The sequence below is a fragment of the Lichenostomus cassidix genome, chromosome 4 (genome assembly GCF_008360975.1).
Source record: "Lichenostomus cassidix isolate B80296 chromosome 4, HeHo_3.0, whole genome shotgun sequence".
NCBI lineage: Eukaryota > Metazoa > Chordata > Aves > Passeriformes > Meliphagidae > Lichenostomus > Lichenostomus cassidix.
This window is the reverse complement of record NC_139484.1, coordinates 2,944,566-2,956,708: the sequence shown is the minus strand read 5'-3', so window position 1 is coordinate 2,956,708 and position 12,143 is coordinate 2,944,566. Positions and strand designations below refer to the sequence as shown.

Sequence of the window (12,143 nt, the reverse complement as noted above, 5' to 3'; positions counted from 1 at the left end):
CCTGATTCTGTTCCCCAGCAGAGCCACAACCAATTCCCGCAAACACTAGAGGGCAACAGCGTCGCGCAGAACAACTCCGCCAGGAGAGGGAAAGGGAGAAGCCCAGCCACCGAAGGGCTGCTGCGGGGATCGCGCCAGGCAGATGCTGAGCGCGCCGGGAAACAAGGAAAACAAACCCAAAGCCCAAGGAAAGCGGCGAACAAGCCCGCAAACGCCGCCCCGCAGCAGGAGCCTCAGCGCCGGGCGGCCGCCCCGTCCCGCCGCGCTCCCGGCCCGGGCGGTGCCCGCAGCGCAGCGGCAGCCCGCGGGCAGCTCGGGCACAACTTTGCCGGGCACACGGGCCAGGGGAGCGCCGAGCTGCGCGCTTCGCCCCGCCGAGCCCGCGGGCACCGCCCGCCCCGCTCGTTACCTCCGGGTGCGCTCCGCCGACATGTCCCCGCACGGTGCCCGCAGTGCCGCCGCCGTCTGTACGCTCCAGAGGCTCCTCCGGGAGAGCCCTCGGCACCTGGCGGCCGCGGAGGTGCGGCGGGGCTGCCAACAGGGGTGCAGCAGCGCCCGGCAGCCTCGCCGCGCCCTCCCGGAGGAGGAGCCGCGCTCGCCGGCAGGGGCGGGCGGGGGCTCCGCCGCACCGCCTCCCGCATCGCCCGCCCGCCTCCGAGGCACGGCCGGGCCCGGAGTGCCTGTGGCCGGGCGCTGCTACCGCCCTCAGCGCCCCGCGGATCCTCCTCTCTCTCTTCACGGCACCTGCGGCCCCCCCATCCCCTTGCCCCAGCGAGGGCCGCGACTCGCTCAGTTGTGGGATTTTAGTCCCTGTCTTCAATAAAATATGATTGAAAATGATTTTTTCGCTTCTCCGAAACCAATTCCGCGAGCCGGTGCTGCAGCCGTGCTGAGGGGAGGTTGCAGCCGCGCCCTCCCGCCGAGCCCCGCGGTGGTGCAGGTGTGGGGATGGCCGATTGCTGAGCCCGTCTGAGGACAAACTCCGAGAGCTCAAATACATTCTGTAGAGACCATGTGCGCTTGAAATCTTTAGAGAATGCCGGTTAATGCGTTTCCAGCCTCGCTGCCTTTCTTTTTTGAATTTTCTAACCCTATGTTAAACACACTCAGTCCCACTGTATTTTTCCCGATACCCTGCACCTCTGACTCTGGAGATGGGGCTGCTCCATTACTGCAAGTGAGAGAGTTACAATGCTCTGTCTGAACTGCATTAGCTTTCACAAATGAGAAATAAAATTCACAAATTTTACAAGTGCCCTCTTGATCTAGCTAATTTACCTCACACTATTGCCCAGTGATTGTTAGCTCACCTAATGGCTGACAGCTCAATACATCGTGTTAACTCCAGCACTGGGGCTTGTCTGTCCAAACCTTCCTTTTTAGGACTAACTCAAGGCAAAAACTTAAAGGAAAAAAGCTACAGTGACCAGAACGTTGCTTTCCCAAACATCAGGAGAATTTACAGCTCTTAATTCAGGAATACTGTTATTTACTTTCCTCTATTTTTCTCCCTTTTATTCTCATGACACAATCTCAATACCCCAAATTTTACTGTCTTCTAAGCTACAGTGCAAGGTCCACGAGCTAGTTTTAAGAGTAGGAAAGAGAACTTGTCACAAATGTGTGAGGTTATTAATCCCAGGAATAGAGAGTCCATCTGAAACCCTGTTGCCCTCTCAGTATTGTACAGAAAGGGATTTTCTCCCAGATTAAGCTTCTCAACGGGATGAGTATCCTCATACAGTCTTGTTTTGGGGACTCTGTTACGAAGGACTTTTCCTACAACAGGCTATGAAGTATGGGGTGAAGTGAGCCAGAACTGACTGAAATTCTCAGCTGTGAGCTCAAACTCACGGTTTCCCTCCTAGCCTTCTCTCCGAGCAGCTGTTTTTGAGTTATCAGTGGCCAACCTGGACAGCAGCGTGTGGGAGAGCGCTTGTCCTCAGGAGCACTCGGCTGCTCACAGAGATGTGCTAGACACCGCACAGCTGAGGGCTGCAGCACTGCACGTCAGCAGCTGCAGCACCGAGCGCTGCTGGCAGGAATATTAACAGCTTTCATCTTTCTTGGTGCTACTTTTCAGGTTGGTTTTTTTTTCTCTTGAGCTGTCATTGCAGAGTGAACTGGGATGATGTCTTAGCCATTCTTTGAGCAATACATCTTAAGACACCACTGACTGCGCTTCTGGCCAAGATTTCTGCCTGGCATACAGCACCTCACAAAAAATAGGAAAATGAATAGTAAATGCAGACAAGAAATTAGGGAGGAGGAAAACCTACTGAACTGCAGGCAAATAGAGGCACATCTAGACAACTGCTAGACTGCACCATGGCCTCAGCTTTCTGCTTTTCTTACTGCTGGTCTCTACACATGAACGCTCTCTTTCCTATTCATATTTTTATCAAATTCAAGTCGTCATATGTACTACCCCCTTCTGCATCATCAGCAATCTCTCTCAAATGAACTGAATCCCATCTTATCTCAGGGTCTTACCACTTTCAGGCTATAACTGCAAGAAACAGTTCTAACCATTGCATGGTTCTACATCTGCACATCTGCACACGAACTCTTGGTCCCGCTGAAACCTGGGTAAAGTTTCGGTATTTTTGTTATGGTGATCATCACTACAACTCCCACCCCAAATTGCTCTATACAATGGACAGATTGATTACACTGTGCATCATCCCGTAAGCCAGGGAAAGGTCATTGTTTGGAGCAGCACTTGTAACAGCAACAGTTTTCAATTAATAAATAAATACTTTATCTAGTCCTGCCATTTCAAAGTTTAGAGACATCTGTTGACCAAACACTAATTTTTATCTGTATTATTTTTGTTGGCATTTTTCTGCAAGAAGCCATTAACTTGAGGCAGGTATTTGAAAACAAGGAGCATCAAAGCAATTTCCTGTTATTAGTCATTTCATTATGACTTTTTTAAAGCTATTACAAATGTTGCTAGTTGAAAGGCAAATTTACTGTAGATTTATAATGCTCTTTGCATGAATCGAGAACTTGTTAAACTGGGAAAGGCTTTCTTTACAAGTTTAATCTACGTAATGAAGAGAAAAAAATGAGGCCTAAGATTCAAGGAATGCTTGTGGTCAAAATGTAATCAGCTAAGAGGCTATCACAGAGAAAAAAAAATCCAACACTGCTCAAGTTTACAACTGAACTACATTTTCCCAGCATTGTCATTACATTACCCCTTCACTTGTGAAATTACTATTCTGTAGTAAACAGAAATACAGGAAGCCAGCCATGCTTATGGATTTTCCCTAAAAAGCCACTAGCTTGAGATGGAAAACACAATTATTGTTTATTTTCAGTACTTTCTATTCAATTTTCAACACCTTAGCTGAAAGAATCCCACTATCTGCATACACTGTAGTAATATCTTTCAAAGCAGAGGAAGGAAGTTGCTAATTACATGCCGTGGGTGCTGACTGCTTGGCAGCAGAAAGGCAGTTTTATCTCCAGGCTTACAATAAACTGTTGTTATAAATATGTTTTGTTCCATGTTAATTAGAGTATCGAGACAATTGTCATCTTTGTACAATGATCAGATGGGCAGCTTTGGAATTCAAGAAGCTCAGGAATTCATTAGGTGCGTCTTTTCTAAGCTGCAAACCCACCCTCCACCACTCAAGTCATGCCATGTGAAATGTAAGACACATCCATTAATGAGGAGGACTGAAGATTTTCTGTTGCAATGAAGAGAGAAAAGACTCTTCCTTCCCGTTATATCAGGTTCAGAGGTTCCAAGTTAATAAATATGCAAAAAAGAGCAGCATAGATTCAGTATGTATTAAGTGAGCCATTTAAAATGTATGTCAATTTGAGTGAAAGCTCCTTTGCAATATTGAAATTGGCTATAGGAAAGTGATAATGGGCATGGAAGAAAATTAAAAAGAAACCAAGTCTCTATAGGCACAATCAACAATCTAAAGCATCTTTGCCCTTTTAAAAAAAGTAATCTGTAATTAAAACTTTTGTTAAAAATTGATTTCAGGATATGTTATAAAATAGGGCTTAGAAAAACTTGCATAATTACCCTAAAATCAATACATTTTCTCCACCAGTAACAAAGAAAAAGTTCGAAAACAGTCTTGTAATTTGCAAAGAGGGAAAATGTTAAACTGCTATACCCAGCATGTCAGTTGAGCAATAGTCCAAATACTTCCCAAAGCAGAATGTCATTCACAGTCAGCTGGACAAATCATCATAATTTCATCTTTCCCTTAGCAGAAGTAACTCTGGAGAACATGGGTAATTTAGCTAATATTTTTTTTACAACAACAGCATGCTTCAGCACTGCCTTCAGCTTCCTCATACCCTTGCCCTTGTTCTGTATCAATAAATCCCTCCTGCCTTCTGTGCTCCTGGAACACACAGCACCCAAAGCACAGCCCCACTTCCCTGTGGCAACAAAGAAAGAGCAATAACCAGAGCAGTTTGCACAGGAGTGGGAGATTATTCAGCATGCAAGGTAGCGCTGCAGGATCAATGACAGAACTGTCTGCTCCAAACTGCGAGCTCATCAGCTGGAAATCACTGAGGTGAGAAAGGACGTGGGTACCAGTCAAAGTTGGGGAATGTCTGTCAGCTGCCAAAGTGATGTGTCTGGAAAATACCGCAAGTGGTGTTTGGAGAGGAAAAGAAGAGGTGGAAATATGGAAGTGTTGATGCTACTTCATATGGCTGAGGTACACCCCCCACTTGGACGGCTGGTTAAAGTTTGGGGAAAGTGATTCCAAGTGGAAGAGGTGGTGAGAAGTGCTGTTCCTGTGATCAGGTGAATACACTGCCTGTCCCATGATACTCAAGGTGAAGGTTGAGAGGTGATGCTCAGTGCAACACCTGAGAGGGAGACATAAATATGCAGTGGTAACTAATAAGTTTTTAAGAAAAAGAAATTTTTGGCATGATAACAATTGGGTAAAAATGGTGCAGAAATTCAGGATGGAAAATAGAAGAAGTTCTTAAATCACCAGAGTGAAGCAGACCCATTCTGTGTGCAGTGAGGGCAAAAAGCATAGTTAACTTTGAGATGGACCTTGAGTGACCATCACACATTGCTCATCACAATGCTAGAGTGGCCTTGATGGCTTAAGAGCATCTTACTGATCAGTGACCTCAGATTTTTATAGTCCTGGGAGATCAAATCCAACAAGAACACAAATAAATCCTCATCGTTGATGTTTATGTTGCTTTTGACTGTTTCAGCTCTGGGATTTTGTTTGTCACACTGGGTGTTTCAAGCTGTCTGTAGGCACTAGAGAAGATGAGCACCTACACTCTGTTCACATGAATATGAACATCTCCTCACGAGCCATCATTTTTTAATGAAAGCCTGTACTCTGGAACACAAGATGTTAGCCTCCAGGGAAATGTATCAGGTTGTCATCTGTCCCACAAGCCAACAGGTAAAGAAAAAAAGGGGAAATTGTTTTCTTTCCTGCTAGAATTAATTTGAATACCTGATCTTTCTGCTTATTAATATTTCAGTTCTCCCCAAATGTGAAATGGATTGAAATATCAGATAAAGTGGTAGAACTCCTATGTTTGTCATATAGTATTTTGATTTAATAATAAAAATTACGTCAATAGGTTGCCCATATGTAATCACGCACAATGCACCGAGATCTCAATTACCCTGTTCATCAATATTCATGAGAGCCCATATTATCCAGGGTATTATCCTATATTGTTATATGTGATGCCACATGAATACCATATGGGAGAGGGATTTTAAAAAGGTTACAGGCTAATAGAAGTATTTTATTCCACTCAGAAAACTCAAGAGAAACAGTTATTTTCAAAGATCCAGAGACTGTAATTACATGCACAATGTTAAGTCACCTTAAAGGCAAATGCTAACCCTGAAGACACACTGAAGATTAAAATTAAAAGCTAAAACTTCCTATTGTTATTACTGCCCCACTGCACTAGATATTGTGCAAATATATGAAAAAGGTGACTCCCACCACACGGAGTTTAAATCTACCTTTCAACCTGGTTGTTCTAGAGAAGAAATTGTAGTAGGTTTATACCAGCAGCTGGTGGTCATAAAATAGCAGTGAATTATAATGCTTTATAATGCCACAAATTTTGTATGTAATTCCCTGTGAAGTTTCCTAGGAGCTGTGCCTAGAAAATGCTGCTTTGGCATGTCAGCCTTACCACTTAATTTCATTTACCCGTTGTGTGCCACAGCCCTTGCACATCATGCCTGCTCCTGGGCCACAAACTTCACAGGCCAGGGCACAGAGGCAGCTGGACAACTCAGGGACTCACGTGAAACCTGGATGCAGCTCCCTGCCTGTTACCTGCTCCTGAAGTGTCCCATGCACTTGGGATTATATGATGTGTGAACAGTAAGGATGCTCCTGCCATCCTTCAGTGCAGCAGAGGGAGCACAGCCTGGATCTCTGGCACGACAACACTACTGTGATTCTGTAACAACTCATTTTACAACACGATTTGTAACTATCTCCACAGTGTCTGAAGGCTTGACTCTGCACATGACTCCTGTGGATTGTACACTGGATTGTACCCACAGGAGCTGTCTCTGGGGCAGTTCAGGCTCAGAGGCCTGGCAGCAGGAGGCTCTGGGAAGGCTGAGCCACACTGAGGTCAAAGAAAAGGCCCAAGTTCACCAGGAGTGAGCACCACAGCCAGGAAGGAACTTCAGAGCTCCATTTCTGCTGAGGAGCTCCCTCCTCAGTCCACTTTTGTGTCTGGTGATTTTCACTGATGGGCACTATCAGACCTTCTCAATCTGTACAGGGCACTGTTAATTCTTTGTCTAGAATTAGTATTTTGCTCTTCTAAACGCTATTTGCTGTTTGAAGCAGACTGCAGCCTGATGGACGTGCGTGTTTTGCCTGTAGCAAAGGAGCATTCTCCTTTATCCTAACACTGCAATGTTTCTCCTCTTTGACATAAACAGTGTCCAAAGCACTCTAATCCCCTCCATGTCCAGTACAAATAGAACAAACAAGGTATGATTTATGCACGCTTGACTGTGCTCCATATCTTATTAGATGAAGATGAATTACTGTGCTGGACAGGGACACATTCTCTTGAAGAATCCATCTTTGTAGATTCTGGTGCTCAATTGTATATCTTGTTCAAATGTATTTTAGCATGCTATTGCCATTTTCCACTTGGTGATGCCACACACACAGCAGAGGGGCCCTGGAGGAGTACTGAGGGAGGTTCCCTTGCTAGCAGACTGCCATAGCTGCAAGGTACAGCTCCCAGCCTGTCACTTCCAAATGATTCTGCTCTTGTGTTTGAGGACAGATGTCATTTCCCAACTTCTGCCAGATGCTGATAATGTTATTTAAGCAAAAGAATGAATCCTCTCCCTCTTTCCTTCCATCATCTTATCGAATGTACTGCTCTGTCTGCCCTTGTAGCCACTTCTGAGACAAGTCTGTCCGTTTATACACAGAGCAAGAATTTAACTTAGTTGACACTAGACAGAAAGCTGAGGATCTGCATCTTTTGAGAAGTTTTATACAGAGCTATGGTATGGAATTGATGCTTTCTTCTAGGGAAAAATCTGTTTGAAAAACCATGACTTGTTGATATATGTTCACTTTCTCTCAGAAAATTCAGTTTGTCCTTAAGTAACTGGACAGGTACATTAGCCATTGCTCAAACCAACAAGGCAGTAAATTAATCAACAGATAAGGTAATTTCCCCCATTCTCCTTTAATTTTCTTCAGCTTTCAGTATGAACTGATCAAACTCGAATTTCATTTCTCTCCTCCCACAGTACCTTACTCTCTACCCATGAATAAAATCCATTTCCAAGCTCCTTCTTTTGAAGGCAACACACTCATGTGAGACAAGCTGCATCGCAGTTTTTAATAAATCAGTCTTTACAAAAGCATTTCTAGAACTCCTCTTCTAGAACTGGCAGAGTAATGAAGAATGTCCCTACCACTTCATCTCAGACCAGACTACTGAAATACTTTGCAACAGTTTAATTTCTCTGCAAAGTTTTTTAATGATAGTCTATGTTCTTATTTTACTCAGGACAGCTTCCCTTGCAAGAGGGAATACCCAGTGATTTCAGGGCCACAGCCATTGGGTAGCTGCTCAGTGGCTGCATCCCAGCTAAGATAGCTGACAAAAGCACCTGTGGTGGTGCTTGGTGCTTTCCTTGCTGAAGGCATCCACTGGGCACTGAACTGAAAACTTTCACTTCACAAAAGCCACTGAATAGCAACTAAGAAAGGTTTATTATTAATTCCTTCTGCATACAAAGCTCTCACTGACCTTAGTGAATTCTTTGCATTATAGGACAGGTCTCAGATCACAGTGGTGATTTTCAACTGGTGTGGACAGGAGCCAGCTTGAAACATCAGCTCTAGGAGCAAAAAGCTCTGTGAGTGTAATGATGCCCTTAAGGACACCATGTTGTATAGGTTTTTCCGTAAAAATAATGAATCACATCCCTTTTCCCATCCTTCAAATAAAAAGAATAACATTTTTCCATATAATTGTGAGACTGCATTCCAACATGATTTAACAAGTGTGATGACAACCCCTGTATGCTTTGAAAGACTATTGCACAGAAAATGTCCCCCTATTCTGCAGTAGACATTCCCCAGTGCAACATTTCTTCTTTCAGCCTTAATTGAATTTTGCAGCATTTGCTTCTACATGATGTTGTCCACATAAGCTTTTCCTTTCTCTCTCTCTCTCTTTTTTTTTTTTTAATTAGATGTGCCATTTACAATACGCCTTCTACCAGGTCAAAGAATAGAAGAACAGAAATCCAACTTTACATAACAGCCGGCAATTCAAATTGTTAAATCAAGCCAAGAGTCAGTATAATGCAATGTTAATTTTTGTAGGGTAGACAGAATATGAAATATTTTTATATCCCTAGTCATTAACAGAGTACATTAGGTTTATATTTTGAAATCAGATTGTTACCAAGAGCTTTGTGTTAAACACTCTTTTATGAAGCCGAGAAAGGAAAAATCTGAGACTTACAGAGGAGTTAGGAAATTGTCACCATGTTGAACACTCAGTTACTCCTGCCCCGAATTGGCAGCTTGGGTAGTATTCTTATAGAACTGGGAGAAACTCTATCACATTAACCCTCCTGCCATCTCATGCTCAGATGGTTGAGGACAAAATAGGTATTTAAATTATAGTGCCTGTTCAGTTAAACTCATTTCTTTCACTGCTGACCAGGAGCAGTAGGATTTCAGCAATCATCTCTCCTCTTCTGCTACTTGTAATTATATGTTTTCTGAACTGCCACCCGTACTTTATTGTGCACAAGAGGGAGAAGTGCTCTATCAGCTGGAGTTCTGGGTATACTCAAACTGTGTGTGAGCTCTCCAGTGGGGGTCCAGAGATCATTCAATGCTCAGTGACAATACAAGAACTCAGCTTTATTCTCTTACCTCTTCCAGCTGTGCACAATCTCACAGGTGTACACATGATGGAAAATGTAAAGCACAAGAAAAAGGACACAAATCAGAAAGGCCTCTGTGCTTGCAATGAGTTTTTGAAGTCCCAGTGTCAGATACTATTGTGTCCTTTCCTGTTGAGCTAAGAACAAACTGCACATACAAACAACCCTATGGCAATGTGCATGCATGTGTTTATTGCTAACTTTCAGCTATGTAATCTGTTATTCAGAAACAAGTCCTATTTCCTGGAAAACGTCCTCAGATCCTTCCTCAACTCTTTTGTCCCCATGGCTCATCAATTAGCTTCTCATGAATGAGATTAAGGACTTCTACACTTTATCAAAAACCACATGACCATTTCTTTGATCCTATTACAAGACAGCAACATTACTGGTATGAAGTGTCTGTTAAAAATGCCCCTTCTGTGTGCTTCATAATGTGCACTTCTTCAAAATTCATCTGAGTTACTGGCATCTCACTTAATCAAAGTGAATAAAAACATCAGCATCATGTTTTTCACAAAGTTTACATTTAGCTGTCACCCACACTTCCTGATAATAATGAGCTCCCTCTGCCCCAACTTCCACAACTTTTATCCTTTTTTTTTTTAGCTTTTAAACAGTGTAAGGCACACAAAAAAGACAACCTGGTCTGTCAAGTGGCTGAAAAACATCTACTAAGCCTTATCCAAATATTCCTACATAATGAAAGTTCTCCTGTACTTCAGTCAGTCCATGAGACTGAAGTTCAAGTCTTAGAGGCTCATTTTCAATATCTTCTCAAGCAGTAGAAATCCAGGAAGAGATTTCTTTTGAGAATGAGCAGCGCCTGTGTCCATGTTGTTGCTGAATTTCATTTACCTCTATGAGAAGTAACTGTTTTCCTTTCTGGGAACTGCAAATAGCAGACTGTATTAGTACATTTTCTATTCCTCTTTCAAATTAAGGCAAAGACTCAAAAATATGAAGCTTGGACACAGATGTAAAAGGTCATAAACTGACAAGGGTAAGCAAAGTCCAGAACAGTGGGAATCCAGTGACAGTGCATCTATTCAGTGAAACTGGACTGCACTGCTGGGACAGGCTGGATGAAGGGATTGAAGTGGATAATCTTGAAGTAGGGGAATCCATAATGAGCCCTGTGAGCTGTAAGAAGATAGATAAAAAATGTGCTGGATGGAAATGTTACAGCTCTCTTTCCGTCTGTCACACCTGGTCCCCCAGTTAGGTACCTTAATCTTTGCTGCCTCCTCCTGTTCTTTGCCACACCAATGGTCCCACCTGAGACAGCCCTGTATGCAGAGTCCAAGGGAGCACAGGCAATGGGCGCGCACTGAAATGCAGGAGGTGCCTTCACTTTTCACTGGGGAGATGACCGAGCACTGGCACAGGCTGCCTGGCTAGGCTGTGGAATCTCCATCCCTGGAGCTCTACAAAAGCCGTTAGGAATGTTCCTAGGCTGCCTGCTGTGGGTGATACAGCTGGAGCAAGGGGCTGGATGAGATGACGCCCAGAGAGCCCTTCCAGCCTCAGCCATTCGGTCATTCTGTGACACCAAAGGATTTCACTCTACACTTGCTGCTGCTGTGTGGGTGTTGTGTCACAAATGCCTTAAACTCAACTTTTGCACATTCTCAAAAGTCACTGGTGAGATAGTTGTTTCACTTGCTTGACTTCCTTGAGGACAAATTAGATTCTCCTCATACATGCTTTACCTTTTCTTACATTATTATCTTATATCCTATAGACCGTGTTCAATGAGGCAAAAACCCAGTGATTTTAATGACAATACTGCCATAGTTATTGCAGTATTGTACCCTAGAAAATCACCTAACTTTTCCTTTTTTCTAATTGCCATTTTAGAGGCAAATTACCTGTGGTGCTTCCTGCAGTATATTTGTGCTTCAGAGTGCAGGAACACACAATTCACAGATCTCTGGCCGTAAAAGCCCTTCACCCTGCTGATAGCTGATATGATTAAAACCCAAGCCCTGGCAGTCCTAACTCACACTTGAATTTAGCCTGGTGATTTGTGAGCAGCCATCCAGTCTCTCTGCTCTCAGGTCCGACTGGAGGAGCCTCTGCTGTGCCAGTTTGACAGCTCTAGCCAACCTTGGCAGCCTCTAAGTTTTAAAATCTGCTTTGCTTTAAAAGTGCTCTGTGATGCTGGGACCAGAACAAGTACAAAATATGTTACCATCAGATATACAAACAAATCTCTGGGCTCAGGAGATGTTCTTACAAGAATGTTCTGCTCTGCTTGGTTCAGTCTTCTTGGTCTGGAACTTTTAGACTGTACCAGAATTGGAAATAATTCAAAAGCTGGAAAAATAAATCTCTTTTCAGAGATACTTGCCATCATTTTCAAAGAAACCTTAATTAGTTTTCTCTCCCTGAGACCAAAAAGCATGTCCTTCTATTGTCAGACCTGGATGAATTATGAAACTTAAGCACAAGTACATGTCATGATGCTAATGAAGCTTTGCCTTAGTTTCAATCCCCTCTATGAAGAAGCAATCAGACTAAATCACACACAGTAAAACCTAAAAAAACCAAAACCAGCCCAAAATCCTATTTTATCTAAACTTAGAATAATTTAAGGAAAGAGTAAAAAAGGAAGAGATTTTTTTACTTCCTCTTGACCTCTAAAACACCTAAATAAAAATATGTGAATAATATCTAACTTGAAGCTGATCACTCTTTT

The 12,143-nt window shown here is 43.3% G+C and overlaps 1 protein-coding gene across 4 annotated transcripts in view; it reads right to left on the bottom strand.

Moving 5' to 3' along the window:
• The window catches only part of LOC146437693 (bifunctional heparan sulfate N-deacetylase/N-sulfotransferase 3), a 229,537-nt gene that overhangs the window by 56,084 nt on the left and 161,310 nt on the right, over nt 1–12,143 (bottom strand). For 2 of the 4 annotated variants that reach the window (XM_085057627.1, XM_085057628.1), the window contains exon 1: nt 410–582. The exons of the other annotated variants lie outside the window; for them this stretch is intronic. The gene's annotated coding sequence lies outside the window, so the exon portion shown is untranslated. Of the gene's footprint in view, nt 1–409; nt 583–12,143 lie in introns of those variants that run through there. 4 annotated transcript variants of the gene reach the window in all.